This window comes from Cavia porcellus, unplaced genomic scaffold (genome assembly GCF_034190915.1).
Source record: "Cavia porcellus strain 051 isolate PalLab524CR breed Dunkin Hartley unplaced genomic scaffold, mCavPor4.1 scaffold_32, whole genome shotgun sequence".
Classification (NCBI taxonomy): Eukaryota; Metazoa; Chordata; class Mammalia; order Rodentia; family Caviidae; genus Cavia; species Cavia porcellus.
In genome coordinates, this window is record NW_026947515.1 from 1,872,242 (window position 1) to 1,893,159 (window position 20,918).

Genomic DNA, 20,918 nt, shown 5'->3' on the forward strand with positions numbered 1-20,918 from the left:
AACATGTAGGTTAGATTTTTTTGTTTGTTTTGCAAGAAGTCTTGAAAAAAGCAACACACAAGGTAATTGCTTAGAAAGCACAGTGGCTCTTAAATTGAATGAATCACGTGTAACCAAATGATTTAGAAATTGCTATTATAAATGCATCAAAGAACTATCTTTTCTGCACTGGGGATGTATTTTATACATTTAATAAAGGATGTTGAGTACAGGCCATGTGTGAAGCAAGGTCTTCATGCTGTTTGTGGGCCTTTGTGGGACATGGGCTGGTGCCTTTCCTGCCTCTAATGGGGTTGCCAAGTAGCCCCCAATGTCTGTGTCCTCTCTCTCTCTTTAGAAACAGAGCTCTGAGAGGATGACTCTTGAAGTGTGATACCCAGACTCTAGCATAGCATCAACTTGGGTCTTGTTTTAGAAACATCAGTGCTTGTGTTTCACTCCAACCCTATTGAAAGAGGAATCCGACAATGGGCCCAGCACTGCATTTTAACAATTTTTAAAAACATAAACACAGTGCTTCCAATTCATACAACACTTACTCCAGTTGTTCCACCACTGCTGATCTTCTCACGGGGCAACAATGAGCACAGGAAAAGACTTCACTTCCCAGCATCCTTTGCTGCAATGTGTGGTCATAGAAGTGAATTTTGAACAATTAGATGGAAGTGGAAGTACAATTCCCGGGAAACCTCCTGGAAAGGAAGAGATGCCTCTTTGGACTTCTTCTCAAAATGCTGGGGTGGAATGGTCACGCACCATGATGTCATCACCAGAGCTGAACTGATGCCAGACCTTCACACTGAACCTCTAGCATTGTGAACTAAATAAACTCTGTTTCCTCTGAAGTATCCAGCTACAGATAGTTCATTATGGTAATGAGACATAAACCAATACAGAGGGAGTGAGTTGGGACAGATGAGGTGACAACTGACAGGTCCACAGGGTCCAGCATGCAGGGCACAGTGTGTGTTTCTCAGACTAGGCAGGTTTTTAAAATAAGCTTTATAGAGGCAGGATTTATATGTCATAAATTGTAATCCCTCTACATGCACTATCCTGCTATTTGATACTAAAAACTTTTCAATCACTGTGAAAATTTTCCCTTCTTTGTTTCCAGGTGTAGGCAATTTAATCTCTGCCTGCAAAGATTAAATTTACCTTTTCTATAATCTCATATAAAAGGGTTGCAGAATGTTTATACAGTGTTTTATGTCATTCATACAACAGTTTTTAGAAGAATCCATGGGTCAAATTGTATTTTATTAATATATTATACTATGTTAATCCAACTCCTAGCCAAAGGACATTTGGACACCTCTGAATTTTGGTGACAATATTTAAAACTACTAAGAATACTCATGTACAAAGTTTGTTGATAGTGAATGTTTTCACTTCTTTAGGGTAAGTAACTTGGAGGTATTTGCTGGATTGTACTGTAAGTGTAGGTTTGATTTTATAGGAAACCACAGAATTGCTTTCCAAAGTTTACTGTTTCAAATTCCCAGTGACCATCTATGTGAATTCTCATCCCTGCACTTCTTTACCAACAATATTGTTGTTTGTTAGATGTCTATTATTGTGAAAAAATACCTGGGATATTCAATTTAAAAAAACAGGTGATTTGGGCTCCTGGTTTTACTCTATGGGCACTTGACTCTTGCTTTGGGCCTGTGGTAGCACAGCATATCATGGTAGGAAGAGAGTAGAAGAAACCTGTTCATGTCATGGCCACTGGGAAGCAAAAGGAGAAAGAAAAAGAGGAAATGCCAGGGTCCTATTTTCCTTCAAGGGCACATCTCAGTGATCTAACTTCCTCCTATTGGGCTCGACCTCCTAAAGGTTCCACCACCTTCTAGTAGTAGCATGGACTGCAGACCACAGTTCTAACACATGGGCCTCTGAGGAACATTTCAGTACTAAAGTATACTTAAGCATATTTTTAGTCATATAGCTAAACTTAATTCTTTGCATAATCTGGTCACAAACTGAATTGAATGAGAAGTGAATCAAATTCAATGGTTAGGTTCAATGTGGATCTTGCAGTGAGATTTGAGTGGGTTTTCATCCAGTTCTGTTTCTCACTACAGTTATGGAGGGAATACAGTTCATGAACCAAAGTACCACTGTACATGCTAAGTAGTGCACATTGGGAGGGTCTCTAACAGGCCATTCACATGTAGGAGTGAGAGAAACATCACGCAGTGGTGTGAACCTGGAGGATCTGAATTAGGATAGGCAGTGAGTGGCAATGTAGGATGGAGAAAAGCACCACAGGGTGGTGAGCATGGGGAGGTCCCGAAACATGCAGTGGCAATGTAGGATAGGTTTATGAAAAACATCACTGGGTGGTGCACATTGGGAGCTTTAATTTACATTTTGCTGAACATTAATAATAGTAAGCAGCTTTCACTGGCTGGGAATTGTTGGTTCTTCACATCCATAATTGAAAAGTTCAGTCACCAGGAAGCAAGGCCCAGGGCCCCTGTCTTCAGTCTTTGCTAGCAGAGGATTTCAGTGCAGGAATAAGAAATAGCCTGTAAGTTTATAGCCAAGAACTCTGCTTCTCAGATGGTGGTAGGGCAGGTAGAGGAGGATATCAGTGGGCTCTGCAGACTCCAGATCAGAATGAGGTATTTAGAGGCTCAAGCAAGAGGAACATGATTTGCGGTTGTTGGTGATGATTCCAGCTTAGGGTCTTGGAGATGATGGTCTCTGGCAGGGAAGGAGACCCAGCAGCCTTGTGCTGGGAGCAGTGCTGCCTTGGTTGCATTTTCCAATTATGGGTATGAAGAACCAACAATTCCTGGAAGGTGGGCTGCTGCTGTGTCTCAAGAGTACCCAGAATAGCTGCAAGGAAGAGCAATCATTGTGTGTGGCTTATCTCAACCTCACTGTGGCTTTGGTTCATTGCCAGGTGCCCTAAATCCATGGTTCAAATATGGTTCCCAACTGTCCTCCAGGAACAGGGTGGCACTAGCTTACTCATAGATTAGGAAACTGAGGGTCAGGGAAGAGCAGCAACTTCTGAAGTATTATAGCCAAAGATGCTGACAGTATTATCATCATTATAATGAATGTCACACTGTAGAAACTACTTTAAAGCAGAGAAAATTTTTAAAATTATATTTCTAATACTAAGCATATTTCTAAGACTGTTCAAGAATGAGACCAAGAGACACAGCCCATTCACATAGTTAGAAATCTACAGACTTAACGAGCCTTGATACTCCAGGTGCCAATTACAAGATGGGAGTGACTCAGTTACAAAGAAATGTTTCTCTTACTTCCAAGCCCCAGAGAGTAACCACTTCAAGGACACTTCTGCCTGGTCTCAACCAATGATGCATTCTCCTACTGTGTTTCATGACAGTAACCTCATTTAGTTGCTGTTTCTGTAAGAGTGAATTCTGCCTAGCACTTAGTGACAAAGACATGTGTAACCAACATAGGTGTTATGTCATCTCCCTTTTGTCCTTCCTTTTGGAAACACAGATAAATGATTGGAAAATTCCAGTCAGGGCTGATGATTTGGAACTGAGATTCCCATCAGCCCACTAGCATAATAAAGTTGTCTTCTAAAGTCCCTGTGATACCGTGTCTCCATTTGGTCTGGTCCTGAATTCCACATCAATATAAAATGATAATACTATTGATATGCTTAGAAAAGAAATGCTATACAACTGCTTGTAAGTACTGGACATGTACAATACAGTTCACAGGGTTTTAAAGCAAGATATTGCTAACTGCTTGATTTGTAGTGGCTGGCCCACTGGGTTGTCTTAGGAAGTGGGAGCTTTCTGGTTCCTGCTGGGATCCCAGCTCTAAGCCCTGGCATATTGGAAATACTCAATATATAATGCGTGGGGGGAGAAAAGATGATATTCAGCTGGCAGTTTGGCCAGCATAACAAGGGACAGCTTGATTTGGACAAGTAATTTTAAAAAACTGGGAAACATTGACCATCAACTCAGGCAACCTAAAAACTTGGTGGTGCCAAGGTTGATGAGTAAATAGGGATATTGTGGTGAGAATATAAATTAATTCAAAATGCCTATGTAACCAGATTGGAAAAGGTCACACTTTCTTGGCCCAATAAACTTACTTCTGGAAATTTACCATGAGGAAATAATTGGGTAATCATACCAAACAGGTTGTACAAAGAACCCAAAATTAGGGATTAGTTTTAAAAACTCACGACCCATTCAGAACACAGTAGTCCTAAATGTGGCTAACAGAATATAGTTGGTCAACTGTGCGTAAGGTACCACTCACTCTGATGTCATGACAGCCCCATGAAGTAACTGCCATGATTGTTGCCCTTTCTTAGATGAGGAAACAGGTCCAGAAGAGTTAAGGGTCTTGCTTGGGTCACATAGCCAAAGAGAAGAGAAATAAAGCGAGCCCGGCTACCGGTTCCTAAATTTGTGCTCTTTGTCCACTGTTCACATAATGATGGTGACACCAGAATGCCAGGGTTGTCTCCCATAGCAGTGAGAAAAGAAACCACATATGGAAGGGGTTGGATGCAAGCAAATTCACTGAAAAGAAACACTATCTCTAGCAAGTAAAGAATATGGTGAGGAACCACAGCAGATTACAGCAAACCCCAGGGAGTCTACTGACACCTGAGAATATGAACCTGCTGTCTAGTACAGGTGCAGAGTAGGATACATTTAGGTAACAATGACTTAGCATGAGATGAACACACATGTGCTGGTGAGGCCAGCATTCAAGAATGTAAACATAACAACATATACAGAGGCTGGATGATAAAGACACAACTGTTCTCTCTGCTTGCTGCCTGCTGCTGCTGCTGCTGTGCTGATGTCTGCCTCCATGCTGTTTTTTGGGACATCACAAGAAAATTTACTCCTTAGCCTCCTCAACTCTGATAGATATAAAGGCAAGGAAGTAAAGTACCAACCAGTAAGAAGGGGGTTCTGAGTAGGATACCCATGAGGGAGTCTTTGTCTAGAAGTTGTTAATGGGTTTAGAAAAGAGCTACCCTATTGAAGACTACCTACTTTTCAGAGTCCAATCTATGTAGTGTTGCGGGGAATCACTCTGACTGCTTCACAGTTCAAGGATGTCTAAAGACAACTGAGGAATGACTCTACTTGTCTGCACAGGCACAGAGTGGGCTACAGTTATATAATCATGACTTAGCAGAGGTGAACTCCTATGCACTGGTTAGAGCACTACAAAAAATGTAAATATGAGATAACAACCTGTGTAAGAATTATGCACCATAAACAGTGGTTCTTTGCTCTGCTCCATGCTGCCTACTCTGTTACTGATGTCTTGAACATGTACACTCTCTAATCTTGGGACCTCACCCATGAAAATCTTCCTTGGGTCCTCAAAGCAGGCCAACAAATATTTGCACAGTGCCCATGCAAACCCCATGTAACCTACAGCCAACGGCCTGCCTGATCATGCTCTGGAAAGTTCCCAAACAAATGAAGGACAGTCAGGAGATGTTTTTGGAAGGTCCCTGGAGGATCACAATTCAGCAGGCTCCATTTTGGACTGCCTGACTCCATTTTGTGGCTGCTTCCCTGAATGCCTGGTAGAATAGTAACTCCTATTTCAGTGATTCTTGTTACAATGATGTAAATGTAAATCAGTCACCCTGGAACCATGTCACATTAAATCATTAACAGGAAAAGGGAGGCTAAAAACATACAAACAATAGTTGCCTCTGTACATAGAAAAATGGCAAACCTTTCTACATTTTTTTCCTTGTTTGTTTGAATTTTTGAAATGTGTAAATATTATCATAATTACCAAAAGATTAATTTAGGCAAAAAAAAAAACAAAAACAAAAACTAGAGGATGGGGAAAATATCAATGATGAAACTTTCAGAGCCTGCATGTGAGGCCTGATTCAGGCCTCTGCTGCCTCCCACTGCAGGACAAGCCATTGTCCTCTTCTTTTCCTTAGGGAAACACAACAGTCTTTTCTTCATCCTTGATGGCCACACATGTCAGGGTGAAGAAGCACTTGCAGAACACTTTTCTCTGGCCACCTCTGACTCATGAACACCATGGAAATGCTATTTCTCATCTCCAGTCTTTACTGCTGCTAACATAAGTGATCATTTTTCAAGGAGAAAACTAACTGTGGAAAAGCAACAGGATCTATTCAAGGTCGTTTCTGCAGTAGGAGAGTCAGCATGCAGTCCCTGTTCCTGGTGTCTGACAGCCACCTCCTTGCCATCTGAAGGCAGGGAATCATTCTGCTGTAGTACATTGCTTGGAAAAAAAAATAAAACTTCTATAAAATGATAACAAGATTCTTAGCCTTGGGCCTCTTGATTCATGTTCCAAATGCAAGAGTCTGACCATTGAATATGGCCAGTGATGTTTACCAGCAATCTAGGAACTCCTATCACATCAAAACTACCAAAGAGGCAAGGGATTAGCAAGGGATTCAGCAATGTCTGCATTAGCATGTAACTGCCCACGTGCTTTAAATTTTTTTCCATCTCCTTTCTGTTTTAAAAACAATAATTATTGACATATAATTGTTGTACAGAATAAGGAGATTTGTTATAGTTTCATATTTGCATATACTGTGCAACGATCAAATTCCTCCACCCCTCTCCTACCTTCTCTCTCTCCCCTAACCCTCCTCCCAGGTCTGTGTAGCCCTTCTTCTACTTTATTTTAAGTTTACACATATTAGAGAAAACATGCAACATTTTTCTGTGTCTGAATTATTTTGTTTAACACATATCCTCCACTTCCACACATTTTTCTGCATATGATCAGAATTCATTCTTCTTTATGGTTGAGTAGGATGTGTGTGTGCATGAGTTCACGTGTGCATGCCATGTTTGCTTTGCCCATTCACCTGCTGACAGATTTCTAGACTGATTGCTTGCCATGGTTATTGTGAATAGTGCCTCTCTTGCTCCTTTCTTGCTCATTATCCATTGTTGTATAACAAAGCATTTCCAAACTCAGTGCCTTATTGCAAAATTTTACAATTTTCGCCCAATTTTCTGGTTTTACTAGAATCAATTGGGTATTCTTAGAGTAGCCTCTCATATAACTTCAGTCAGCATGCAGCTAAAACAACAGTTCCCTGGTGAGTCATTTGGGCTAGACATCCACCATAGTACATTCCCATGGCCTAAACTCCAGGAATAAAAAAGGGAGGGCTGGAGTGTATCTTGAGGTAGAGGACTTGCCTAGCATGGAGAGGTCCTGAGTTCCATGCCCAGCACTGTGGGAAAAAAGAGATTTCATAATAGCTTACAACAGATTTTAAGACCACAGGGTGAATGAAAACTGGATAGAGGAAAATTACTTGCTATAATAAAACAAAAGAAATAATAAGCTTAGTGCCTACAGAGAGGAAAACTGATGAGACCTCATTTCACTGCAGAGCCTTGGAAGGAGTGACATTCTGTGTGAGACAAATCTAGAATTGTGTGCTACTGCTTATTTTCTTTCTGTCAACAAAAGTGCACCATTCTTGTGTCAGCCACTGAGTTGGGTACTGAAAAATAGTGATTAGCAGTTGTCTTAGTTACTTTTCACTGGTTGTTGAGGTAAAATATCTGGTGCCCAACATGAAAAAAGGAATGGTTTATTTCTTACAGGTTGGAGGCTTCAGTCCATACTCAGCTGGTTACAAGGCAAAATGACATGGCCGAGGGGCAGCAGTTTATGACAGCTACAAACAGCAAGCATTGACAGCAAAAGAGAAAGACATGCTTTCTTTCCTTACACTAAAAGCTGGCTCCACTCTGTGCAGGTGTAGCACTCATACAACCAACATGAGTGCTAGACAAAAGCCAATCAGAAAATATAGATATGATCACATCCATGATTGCATGAGGCTTGGGGGGGGGCACTGAGATTAACCATGACAAAGAGCCTGCTGTCATACTCTCACCACGAAGCCAACAGTCTATTGAGGTAGAGGGATATTTATCAAATCACTATCCAAATATCAGCTGAGCTAATCTGAATCCTGCAGTCTGAAATGCTTCAAAGTCTTGAACTTCTGAGTACTGATACAGTGCCAAAAGTGAAAAATTACATAAGAAATTTATTATGAAACACAAAGTATTGGGAGAACATGGTGGACAGATAGCAGCAGCTATGGAGGCTTTCTGAAAGACCCAGCTAAGAATTCAGGAATGGTGCAGAGTAAGGAATCATAAGCAAGTGGAGATATGCCCTGCTGACCCAAGAACAAACTGGGCTGAGAGAAAACAACTGGGAATGCAATCCTGGTGCTATAACAGGAACAGAAAATCCTTAGTGTGAAAGCTGCAGCCCATGCCATTGGAAGCCGGGATTTGGATTTCCAGCCGCTGCTGCTGCGTCTACATCCACTCGGTAGGGAGAGAGATGAACAAAAGCTCCGAGAACGGGAATTGGTGAACGGAGTTGAAAGACGATGGGCGGTGAGCTGTGCATTGACCTGCAGTGAGTGAAACTGGGACTATCCCATGGTTTAGGAGGTGCCAACAGAGGACATTCTGGGACCGGGCAGACTTGCGGGAACAGGGCACTGCAGTGATTTCAGTCACGTATCCCCCTCTCAAGCGGGATTGGTGAGCAGTGCCTAGCCTACATGATGCTGCTGGCTGAGACCCAGTAGGCTAGCACAGCCCAGGTCCCAGCGCTTGAAGGTGACCTGGAGGGGCAGGCTCTGCATAGGCTGCCTGGTCTGTAACTCTCTGGTGTGCTGCAGTGGGTGGGAACACCTAGCTGGCACAATTCAATCAGACTGTGGCCAACAGGGAAGGAAGCTGGGCCTCCTATATATACTTGCATATATAAGGAACAAAGTATATGGGAAGAGGCAGCAACAAGATAGGCCCCTCAGCCCCGAATCCTGAGAAACAGACAATAGCAGACACGGCACCAATAAACATAAAGTGCTGTTTCTAGAACCTCATAGACTAGTTCAGGAATGAAGTTATTAATGACCTGAAGCTAGACATAAGCAGAAAAGTAGGAGAAATGCTAAGCACCACCCAAGAAAAAACAGATGGTGGAATGGAAGAACAGAAAAGAGGGGAGAATTGTTTGATGGAGAAAATAGAGAAAGTATAGGATATGTGAAGCAGGTTCAAAGAGATTACCAGGAAATTAAAAACTCTATCAAAAACTGGCATAACAGCTTGAAAGAAACTAAGGACAGATTATCTGAACTGGAGGGCAGATTTGTAATATGGGAGAATAAAATGAAAAACTTCTTAAAAATAACAAAGAAAGAAGCAGCAATAATACAAAGACTAGAATATGATAAGAGGATCTATAACTTAAGAATTAAGAACATAAAAGAAGTAGGGTCACAAATAAATGGACTACAAAAGCTACTCACAGCAATAATCCAGGAGAATTTTCCTAATTTGGCAAAAGGTAAAGATACTCAGTTGTATGAAGCATACAGGACCCCAGCCACATACAACCCAAACAGAGCAACACCCAGGCATATAATAATTAAAATTTCAGAAATCCAATACAAGAACAGAATATTAAAATCCATCAGAGACAAGAAACAGATAACTTACAAGGGAACACCCATCAGAATTACAGCAGATTTCTTCGCACAAACCATCAAATCACGAAGATCATGGGGGGAAATAATTCAGGCTTTAAAAGATAATAATCTCCAGCCAAGATTGATATATCCTGCACAACTATCCCTGGAAATTGATGGAAAAAAAGGTGCTTCCAGGATAAAGAGGAACTAGGGGAATATGCAACCACCAATTCAACTCTACAGAGAATACTGCAGGATATTCTAAAAAAGAAAAATATGAAGAATCCAGAAATAGTGGCAGAGAGGCCACAATGAATGGAGCAGAAAACAAAATGAAGAAGACAAACTGACAACTAATGATAGAAAAAGAGCTCAACAGAAAGGAGGCAGAGAAGATTGAATGATAGGAGCAGCTATTTTGGAGAAAATGACGTCTTAATAGGTAATACTCATTTAGTATCATCCTGTTTTGAAGTCTCATCAAGGTTTGTCCTTCTGTCTCCACTGGTCTATACAGGATGTATTTTATTGAATTTTATTATGTATGATAGTATAAGCAAAAACTTTTATAGACAAGGAGATTATACAGAAACCATTGTTTATTTTCTGTTAGTTGATTCTAAATACCCTGTAATACCATCATTCTCTTAAATGGGTTTACATTGTTTTGATATATTTGATGCTACAGTATATGAAGTTATACTAAAAGATTTCAAGGAAAGAGACAATATGGTAACTACTTTTACGTCGGGATTATCTTGTGGTGAAACACTATTTTGCTTAAATGGTTATGTTTTGATCTGCGCTCTTTTGCTGTTATGTCCTCTTTTATCTCAATCTCCATTTTTTATTTACTTTTTATTTTTATCCTTTTAATTAAGGGAAAATAAATGAAAATAGCAGGATATATTATAGTAACCCACTTGACTTTCCATTATCTTGATTTAAAGCCCTGTATTGCTCTCACCATCTTGTTTTGACTGATGTCCCTCTATTCTGTTTTGCTTGATAGTACCAGGTTCGAAAGTTTAGCCAACAGCTGTGAAGATAGTGTGATTCATTATGATGCCCATTCTGGTTGATTATTATCTACTTTTGAAGACCTATAATGTCTCCAAAGTTTTGGTTTTGTCGGTTTTGTTCTTTACTGTTTTGTTCAATTTTATTATAACTGATGACATAGGCAATTCTATTAGACATAGTGGGAGGCATTATGGTAACCATTGTTGATCACCTTGTATTATGCTTTTACATTATCTATTATGTCCACCCTTTTGATTTGACTGACTCTGTTCTGTTATGTCACATTTGGTTCTACTCTCTTCCAAAAAAGTAATAAGAACTCTGGGAGCAACAAAACCCAAAATGTGTAATTCTCATTGTACAAAAGAGAGGAAAAGAAAGTGCTCTAAATGATATACCTGCATAGTGTATAAGATAGATAATGATATCACTGAATTTTGTTGGATATTTGAACAGAACTGTTTGCAGTCTCACTGTTGGAATGTCCACTTTATAAGCTTTAATTTTGTAACGTGAAGAATTATTTCTAAGATGACAATATGTAATCCATTAACTAGTGATTTCCCACTGTTCATTTTTTTCTGTAAATCTGTAAAACTTGTACCCTTTCTCTGCTTTTTTTCTCCTTAAATAAAATTTTAAAAAAAGAAACACAAAGTATTTTTTCATTAAGTTTATTGGTACATTTTATGTGTAAATAATGATCATGTAAACCATGGGAAATTTGTACCATACATTAAAACCTTGAATGTGTTATTCTCCAACTCCCTTCTCTTCCTTACTTATGAAAGATTTGTTTCCTTCTTTTCTCATTTGTTTCCTTTGTCTTCCTTTCTTTCTCCCACCTGCATTCCTAATTTCTCATTCCATTCAAAAATGTTCACAATACTTATATTATTTAGTACTTATCTACATTTTCATTTTCCCACACCAGAGAAACAACACAACACACATGTCAAACACAAAATTATTAAAAGTATTGTATAAAATTATCTTCAGGTTATGCATATGAAATATATGTGAACTATAAATAAATTTCATGTTTAAACTTATGTCCCATCCTCAAGATAACTTATTATGTATATGCAAATTCTCCAACAAATAAAAAATTCAGAAATTCCAAGCACTTCTGGTCACAATCATGTTGTATAAGGGACACTGAATATGTAGATGTTTAATTAAAAACCTCAAGGAAGAAGTACAAGGGGTGATCAAAATATACAGCTACTACTTAAATGTTTTAGATGTACTACAATAATGACATGAGGCAATTAATCCTCCTTTAAAAGCACCTCTTTAAACAAATAAATTAAATAAAATACACCTCTTCACTTCAAAAACATTTCTGCATTTGTTTTTGCAATTTCTGATGCAGTTTTAGAAGTTCTCTTTTGTGAGTGTCCTTACAAGTTGAGATAAAAAGTATAGTGAATGCTGCTGCTGAGTGCCATCCAACAGAAAGGAAGGCTCATAAATACATTATGATGTGTCCTCATCCACCTAATTCACCATATCTGGACCCCTGTGACTCTTCCCAAAATCAAAATGACCATGGAAGAGAAATATTTTGAATTGATTCAAGACATTGTGGCAGCCACAACAGTACAACTAATGATACTCATAAGAGGACTTCCAGAACTGTTTCAAAGAAAATGGCAAAACTATTGAATAGCTGCATTGAAAGGAAGGAGGAACTGGATATAGTGGTGCATATCTGTAAACTCAGCACTTGGGAGGCTGAGGCCAGAAAAATCTTTGAGTTTGAGACTAGCTTGGGCAACACAGTGAGTTCAAGGCCAGCCTGAACTCCATAGCAAGACCAAAACTCCATAGCAAGATCAAAAAAACAAAAACCAACAAACAAAGAACACCCGACTGATTGTTTTATCACAGTTTTGTGTTTGTGTATAGATTACTGACTCAATGGAAGACCTTCCCTGTGTGTGGTGGGCAACCAATAGGCTTGCATCCTGGATGCATTAAAAAGGGAAAGGAGAAAGTCTGGCTTTGACTCTTCAGAAGGGTCTGAGTCCTTGCCATCACCTTAGGTGTCACATCCAGGCTCCAAGCACAGATTCTTCTGCTTCCTGCCAGAGACTCTCCAGGGACTCTGCAGTGAGCTCCAGGCCTCACACTTGTGAGTGGAGGTTTTGCATCTCCTAGAAGCACATGGCCCTTTTGTGCTCTTCTCTACCTGACTCGGCAGAAGGCCTTCATAAGATTCCTTTGTAAATCCTTTATAACACACACACACACACACACACAAATTAAATCTGATCCTATAGTGAATCTTGACACAAACTATCTCTACCTAACTGTGTAACCTCCCATGAACAGTTTCATGCCTCACTCATGTAAAAAATCAAAGCAGAACTGCAGTGGTGCTGTGCTAAGTATGGGTTACTTAACAGAGGTGTTGGAGCAAGGCCCATTGGGTTAAAATTCTGTCCACTGCTTTGTCATTTAGAAAGGTATTTAATATTGGTGTCTAGGCTCACACATCTATGAAAATGAAGGTAATCCCTAACTCGCACTCTTTTTTTTTTTATTTAAGAGGAAAAAGAGAAAAACACAAAACAAACCAAAGTGGTGTAAGGGTAAATGTAATACAGAACTACAAAAAAAAAAAAAAAAAACAAAACAACAACAACAACAAAAAAACATAACAGTAAGAAATCACCTGTTAGTAGATTACATATTATCATCTTGAAAATAGTTCCTCAAATCACAGTATCAAAGAATACAAGGTGGACATTCAAAAAAGGGAGACTGCAAACAGCTGTGTTCAATGATCCAAAAACATTGATATAGTCAGCTATTTAATACCCCTAAACACACTTGCTGTTATATCCGTTAGAGCTTTTACTTTTTTTTTCCCCTCTCTTTTTTACAACAAAATTTACACATTTTGGATTTTATTACTCCTTAGTGCTTATTACTTTTTTGGGGGGGAGAGAATACAGTCAAATATGGCAAAACAAAGCTGTCAGTCAATACCAAGGATAGACATAGCACATGGTATAGAACAGAGTACAAGTTTATCAACAATGGTTATCAACGTTGTCCCTTGTTTCCTTAAAAAGAATTGTCTATCTCATTAGATATTATAAAGTTGGACAAAACAGTAGAGAACAAGACCAATAAAACTTAGGCATTGTAAACATTACAGGATTTCCAGAGAAGACAATAGTCAAACCAGAATGGGTATCGTAGTGAATCTTATTGTCTTCAAAGTAGTTGCTTATGTCTTCAAACTTGATACTATCATATTGAATGGAACAGAGTCTAATCAGTCAAAACAAGATCATGGGAGTACTACAGGACTTCAAAACAAGTTAATAGGAAATCAAAAAGAGTTACTATTTATATATCCTAATTTTTTAAATTTTTTCTTTAATTAAGACAAACATAAGAAATGACTAAATAATTTTTTTAAAACAATAAGAGGGAGATTGAGATAAAACAGGACATAACAATATAACAATAGAGGTCACAGCATGACTGTTTCAACAACCTAGTACTTCACCACCATATAACCTGACTTAATAGTAGTTACCATAGTGTCTTTTTCCTTGAAATATTTGGATAAAACTTCATATACTCTAGCTTCAAATATTTTCATATCAAGAAGCCCAGAATAAAGCCTTTCTAATTAATGAGTGAAAACTTTATAAGGCTTCAAGGCCACCTAATGGGGAATCATGATTACCACATATTTTTATATATTTGAATCATTACTTACATTAGGGAAACTATTCAGTATTCACACATGCAAGATTGATTTATTTCACTTATGAGTATGGTCTCAAGCTGCGCCATTTATTGATAAATATCTCAATGTGATCCTTCTTTATAGTTGAATAATACTCCATTGTATAGAAATACCACAACTTTTTTATCCATTCCTCAGTTGATGGACACTTGGGTTGTTTCCAAGATCTGGCGATTACAAATTGTGCTGCTATAAACATAGGTGCACATATCTCACTGTGATATGATGCTTTCAGTTCTTCTGGGAATATGCCTAGAAGTGGAATAGCTGGAATAAGTGGGATTTCCAGTTCCAACTTTTTGAGAAATCTCCAGACAGATCTCCACAAAGGCTGTACCAGTCTACACTCCCACCAGCAGTGCAGGAGAGTTTTTTCCCCACAGCCTCTCCAGCATTTGTTGTCGGTTTTCTTGATCCTGGCCATTCTTTCAGGAGTGAGATGGTATCTCAGTGTGGTTTTAATTTGCATTTCTCTAATGACCAATGATGATGAGCATTTTTTCATGTATTTATTTGCCATTTACATTTCTTTATCTGAGAATTGCGTATTCATCTCAGATGCCCATTTTTGGATTGGATCTTTGAATTTTGGAGGTCTGAGTTTTTTTAATTCTTTATATGTTTTAGACAAGAGGCCCTTGTCTGAGAGAGAGTTCACTAAAATCTTTTCCCAGTTTGTGGGTTTTCTTTTCACTATGCTGGAGATTTCTTTTGACATGCAGAAACTTTTTAATAAGAAGTGGTCCCAGTTATTGATTCTGGGAAGTATTTCCCTTGCGGTTTGAGTCCTGTTCATGAATTCTCTACCTACTCCTATGTCTCCAAGGTTTCTACCCAATTTGTCTTCCAATAGATTTAGTGTTTCTGTTTTAATATTCAGATCTTTGACCCATTTAGATTTTAATTTAGTACATGGTGATAGACATGGGTCTAGCTTTAGTTTTCGGCAAATGGAGAGCCAGTTTTTCCAGCACCATTTATTAAAGAGACTGTCGTTCTTCCAGTGAACCTGCTTGGCTCCTTTATCAAAAATAAGGTGGTTGAGTGTGTTCGTAGTTGTGGTTGTATCTTCTAATCTATTCCACTGATCTTCGGCTCTGTTTTGATTCCAATACCATGTTGATTTTACTACTGTTGCTTTGTAGTATAACTTCAAGTCAGGGATTGTGATGCCTCCTGCTTTGTCTTTGCTGCTTAGAATTGCCTTTGCGATTCGAGGTCTCTTCTGGTTCCAGATGAAATTTAGGAGTGATTTCTCTAGATCTATAAGGTATGTTGATGGTATTTCTATTGGGATTGCATTGAATCTGTATAACAGTTTTGGGAGAATGGCCATTTTCACAATGTTTGTTCTTCCTATCCATGAGCAAGGGATGTCTTTCCATTTTCTGAGATCATCTTCAATTTCCTTTTTCAGTGTATTATAATTTTCACTGTATAAGTCTTTCACTTCTTTCGTAAGAGTAATTCCTAAATATTTCATTTTTTTGCTTGCTAATGTGAATAGTCCAGTTTCTCTTATTTCCCTTTCTGTGATTTTGTTGTTCGTGTATAGGAATGCTATTGATTTCTGAGTATTGATTTTGTATCCAGCCACATTACTGAATTTATTTATTGTATCTAAGAGTATTTCAATGGAGTTTAGGGGGTCTTCTATGTAGAGTATCATGTCATCTACAAACAATGATAATTTAACTTCTTCTTTTCCTATCTTTACCCCTTTTATTTTTCTCTCTTGTCTAATTGTTCTGGCTAGTACTTCCAGTACTATACTAAATAGGAGTGGTGATAGAGGACATCTTTGTCTTGTGCCTGATTTTAAAGTAAAGGATTTCGATTTTTGGCCATTTAGTATGATGCTGGCTGTTGGTTTGTCATAAATGGCCTTTATTATATTGAGGTAAAGACCATTTATTCCAATTTTCTGTAAAGTTCTTATCATGAATAAGTGTTGGACCTTATCGAAGGCTTTTTCTGCATCTATAGAAATGATCATGTGATTCTTATTTTTGGCTTTATTGATATGGTGGATTACATTTATTGATTTGCATATGTTGAACCATCCTTGCATTCCTGGGATGAATCCCACTTGGTCATGGTGTATAATCTTCTTGATGATTTGCTGGATCCTATTTGCCAATATTTTATTGAGGATTTTTGCATCTGTGTTCATTAGGGAGATGGGTCTATAGTTCTCTTTTATCGTTGGGTCTTTCTCAGGTTTTGGTACTAGAGTAATATTTGCTTCCAGGAATGACTTAGGAAGGATTGATTCCCTTTCAATTTCATTGAATAGTTTGAGGAGTGTTGGCATTAGGTCTTCTTTATATTTCTTGTAGAATTCTGCAGTGAATCCATCTGGGCCTGGGCTCTTCTTGGTGGGTAAGGACTTAATTACATTTTCAATTTCATTAGCAGAGATTGGGTTATTCAACAGTTTTATATCCTCTTGATCTAGCTTTGGTACTTCATATGCTTCTAAGAATCTGTCTATTTCTTCTGTGTTATCAAGCTTTTGAGAGTAGAGGTTTTCAAAATAGGTGTTGATGATCCTCTGTATTTCTATTGGGTCTGTAGTGATTTCTCCTTTTTCATTTCTTATTGCATGAATTTGAGCTTTTTCTTCCCTTTTTTTAATAAGGTTGGCTAGGGGCTTATCGATTTTATTTATTCTTTAAAAGAACCAACTCTTTGATTCGTTGATTCTTTGGATTGTTTTCTTAGTCTCTATTGCATTGATTTCTGCTCGGATTTTTATAATTTCCTCTCTTCTTTTCGCTTTGGGCTTGACTTGCTCTTCTTTTTCTAGCTGTTTGAGGTGTAGCATCAAGTTATTTACTTGTATTTGTTCTGTTTTCCTGATGTGGGAACTCAGTGCAATAAATTTTCCTCTCAGAACGGCTTTCATTGCATCCCACAGATTCCGGTAAGTTGTATCTGCATTTTCATTTTCTTTTAGGTATTGTTTAATTTCTTCTTTAATTTCTTCTGTGACCCACTGATTACTCAAGAGTGTGTTATTTAGTTTCCATGTGTTTGCGGATTTTTTGCAGTATCCTTTGTCATTAATTTCTAATTTCAGAGCGCTATGATCCGATAATATGCAAGGGATGATTTCAACTCTTTTGCATTTGCTTAAATATGTTCAGTGAGCTAATATATGGTCTATTTTAGAAAATGATCCATGTACTGCTGAGAAGAATGTGTATTCTGATGTTGTTGGGTGGAACATTCTGTATATGTCTATCAAGCCCATTTGTTCACAGGTGTGATTCAGTTCTGTTATTTCTTTGCTCATTTTCTGTCTGGTTGATCTGTCCCTTGATGTCAGTGGTGTATTAAGGTCTCCTGTTACAATTGTGTTACTGAGAATTTGAGTTTTCATTTCTTTTAATAATTGTTTTATATAGCTGGGTGCTCTGGAGTTTGATGCGTATATATTTAAGATAGTTATCTCTTCCTCTTGGAGTTTTCCCCTTACGAGTATGTAGTGACCTTCTTTGTCCTTTATGGTCACTGTTGGTTTAAAGTTCACGTTGTCTGCAAACAGAATGGCTACTCCTGCCTTTTTTTGGATTCCTGCTGCATGAAGAATTGTTTTCCATCCTTTGACTTTCAGTCTGTGAGTATCCTTCTGGGTTAGATGGGTTTCCTGTAAACAGCATATGGTTGGATTTTGTTTCTTGATCCATTCTGCTAGTCTGTTTCTTTTGATTGGTGCATTGAGACCATTTACATTAATGGTTATTACTGTTAAATGCTGGTTAATTGTAGGAATCTTATCTCTCTGCTGTTGCATCTTTATCTTTCTGTTCTATTTAATTATTTGCTTTGCTTAGTGGTTTTTTCCTTTGTGTATCTAAACTGTCTTTCAATATTTTTTGCAGGGTTGGTTTGGTGTTCATGAAGTTCTTCAGCTGTTCTTTGTCATGGAAGTATCTTATTGCACCATCTATTTTGAATGATAGTTTTGCAGGATATATCAGTCTTGGTTGGAAATCATTTTGCTTTAGCATCTGGAATACTTCACTCCATGCTCTTCTTGACTTTATCGTTTGTGCTGAGAAGTCTGCTGTGATTCTGATAGGTTTTCCTTTATAAGTGATCTGTCTTTTCTCTCTGACAGCTTTTAATAATCTATTCTTGTGTTGGATTTCTGGGATGGTGACTATTATATGTCTGGGTGTAGTTTTATTTTGGTTATGACTGTTTGGAGTTCTATATGCTTCACTGATCCTGATGTCAGTTTCTGATCTCATGCTTGGGAAATTTTCAGCTATTACTTCTCTAAATATCCTCCTGACATCCTTCATGTTGTCTCCCTCTCTTTCATTAATCCCTATCATTCTTATGTTATTCTTCTTTGCATCGTCTTGCAGTTGTTGAATTGTTGTTTCCTGATTCCTTGTTATTTTCAAAAGATCTTTCCTTTCCTGTTCACTAGCTGCAATTCTGTCTTCAAGGTCTGAAATTCTATCTTCACTTTCATTAAGGCAGTTTTTACAACTTTCAGTGGAGTTTTTTATTTCCTGTATATCTCTGTGCATCTGCATTATGTATTCTGTTTGTTTCTTATATTGCTCGTCTAGGGATTCTATCTTTTTGTTTAGTTCCTCCAATTTTTTATCTGTGTTTTCTTTAGATACATTTAGAATCTCTTTCATTTCTTTTATCATTTCTTCTTTTATCTGGGAGATTATTTCAAGTTTGAATTTCTTTAAAGCTTCCTGGAGTTGCTTGTCAATTTCAGTGGCTATTGTGTCCGATATATGAGGTTGATGGGATATATTTTCTTCTATATACATCGCTCCTAGGGTTTCTTGAGATGGGCTGGAGGTTTGAGGTTGTAATTTGGTCTTTCGTTTTGTCATTTTCCTATATTTCTGTGTTTCAAGTGTTATTTGAAAGCTTCCTCAGGATCTGTTGAAAATCCCCTTCTATGTTTGGAGCTCCTGAGACTCTGGCACCATGCTACCCCAAGCCATTGGGCCTACAGAACCAGTGGCCCTCCTCTGCCTGCTCAGAGCTCCGCAGTTCCAGACAAGCTGGGCCTCAGGGACACTGTGCGCCCACCTGCCCCTTGGAAGCTCTAGAGTTCTTCAATCGCAGCCGGGTTAGGGTACTCACCACAGGCCGCAGTGCTTCAGGAACCTGTGGACCCTCCCTGGTTGCAGAGATATCCACAGTCCTCCAGACAGGCAGAGAGCCCGATGCAGGCACTCCAAATCTGCCCAGCTCCTCCTCTGCAGACCAATGGCCAGGCGCGGCAGCTAAACAGGCTGGGCTAGGCTGATAGTGTGGGCCCGCCCACCCATCGGTAGCTCAGCAATTCTCCAAGTGTAACCGGAATGGGGAGGCTGATGTGGAAGCCTCAAACCCACCTCTCCCCTTCACTGCACCTGGAAGCCTGGGGGAACTCCAGCAGTCTGGGCGGAGATATCCAGAGTCCTCCAGACACGCAGAGAGGCCGGTGAGGGCACCCCAGATCTGCCCAGCTCCTCCTCTGCAGACCTATGGCCAGGCGCGGCCTCACACTCTTGTAAGAATTAACATATGTGAAGCACCTCAAAGAGGCCCTGGCCTGATACCAATAAGTGTGAAATATTCTTGTTAGTATGTCATATTAACACGTAAATATACTTTTAAGATAGGAAGACATCAGATGACGGATCCCATAGGCTCTCATTTCTCTGTAATAAAAGAAAGGCAACAATGCAAATAACAACAATGGTATTTGAGCACTTGGTATATTCTAGGAACCATGGGAAGAGCTCTGCACTTCTCCTCCTGCCAGCTCTGTCCTGGATGGGAACATGACAGGAGCAGAAGCTCACATTTCCCAGCACCTGCCCCAGGCCCAGAGCATCTGCCCTCACTGCCTGTCCTCAGAGCCCTTACACTGATGATTTAGGATGGGGATTGTTTAGGAGAACTCACAGAGGTGGCCAGGCCTTAATGTATTGTCCTCTAGTTGGTGTCTCTGAGTGGCTGGTGACTGAGCCTAAGGACACCTGTCCTGAGATCCTTCTTGTTTCTGGTCTCTTGGGGGTTGGGGCTCGTGAGCCCTGCCCTGTGTACCCTTGACATCAGGCAGTTCCCGGTGAATGTCCTGAAACCTCTTGGCCCAGTGCACCATCCTTTCACTCATTCCCATGTTGTTTTCACATGCAGGGTATTTAAGGCTGTGGCCTCAAGGCCTCAGAAAGCAGCACAGCATATTCACTGGTCACTCTCCTGAGCCAAGTTCCTGTGAAGGTCAACTGTCATCAGACAGAGGTGCCTGGTGACCAGAACCTTCAAAGTACTGTTTAGACCTGTTGCCAAGGAAGTTGTGTCATGTGCTGGGGTCGATAGCTGGGCTGCCCCATCCGATGCTCCCTTTCTTTTTATGGTGGAATAAATTTGTGTTCCTTAGAAACAGCAAGTGAAAAACTAGAAAACGGGGTATTGTTTTACACTTTTTGTCCCTTTGAAATTTTTCATACAACAAACATGTAGATGCTTCAGAAGTGGCAGGCTGGGTGCCAAGTGCACATTTCCATCCAAAAAGTTCTTTTCATTGAGAATTAGGCTTCACTTAGAGATCTGTCAAATCTTAGGATGAGTTTCTTT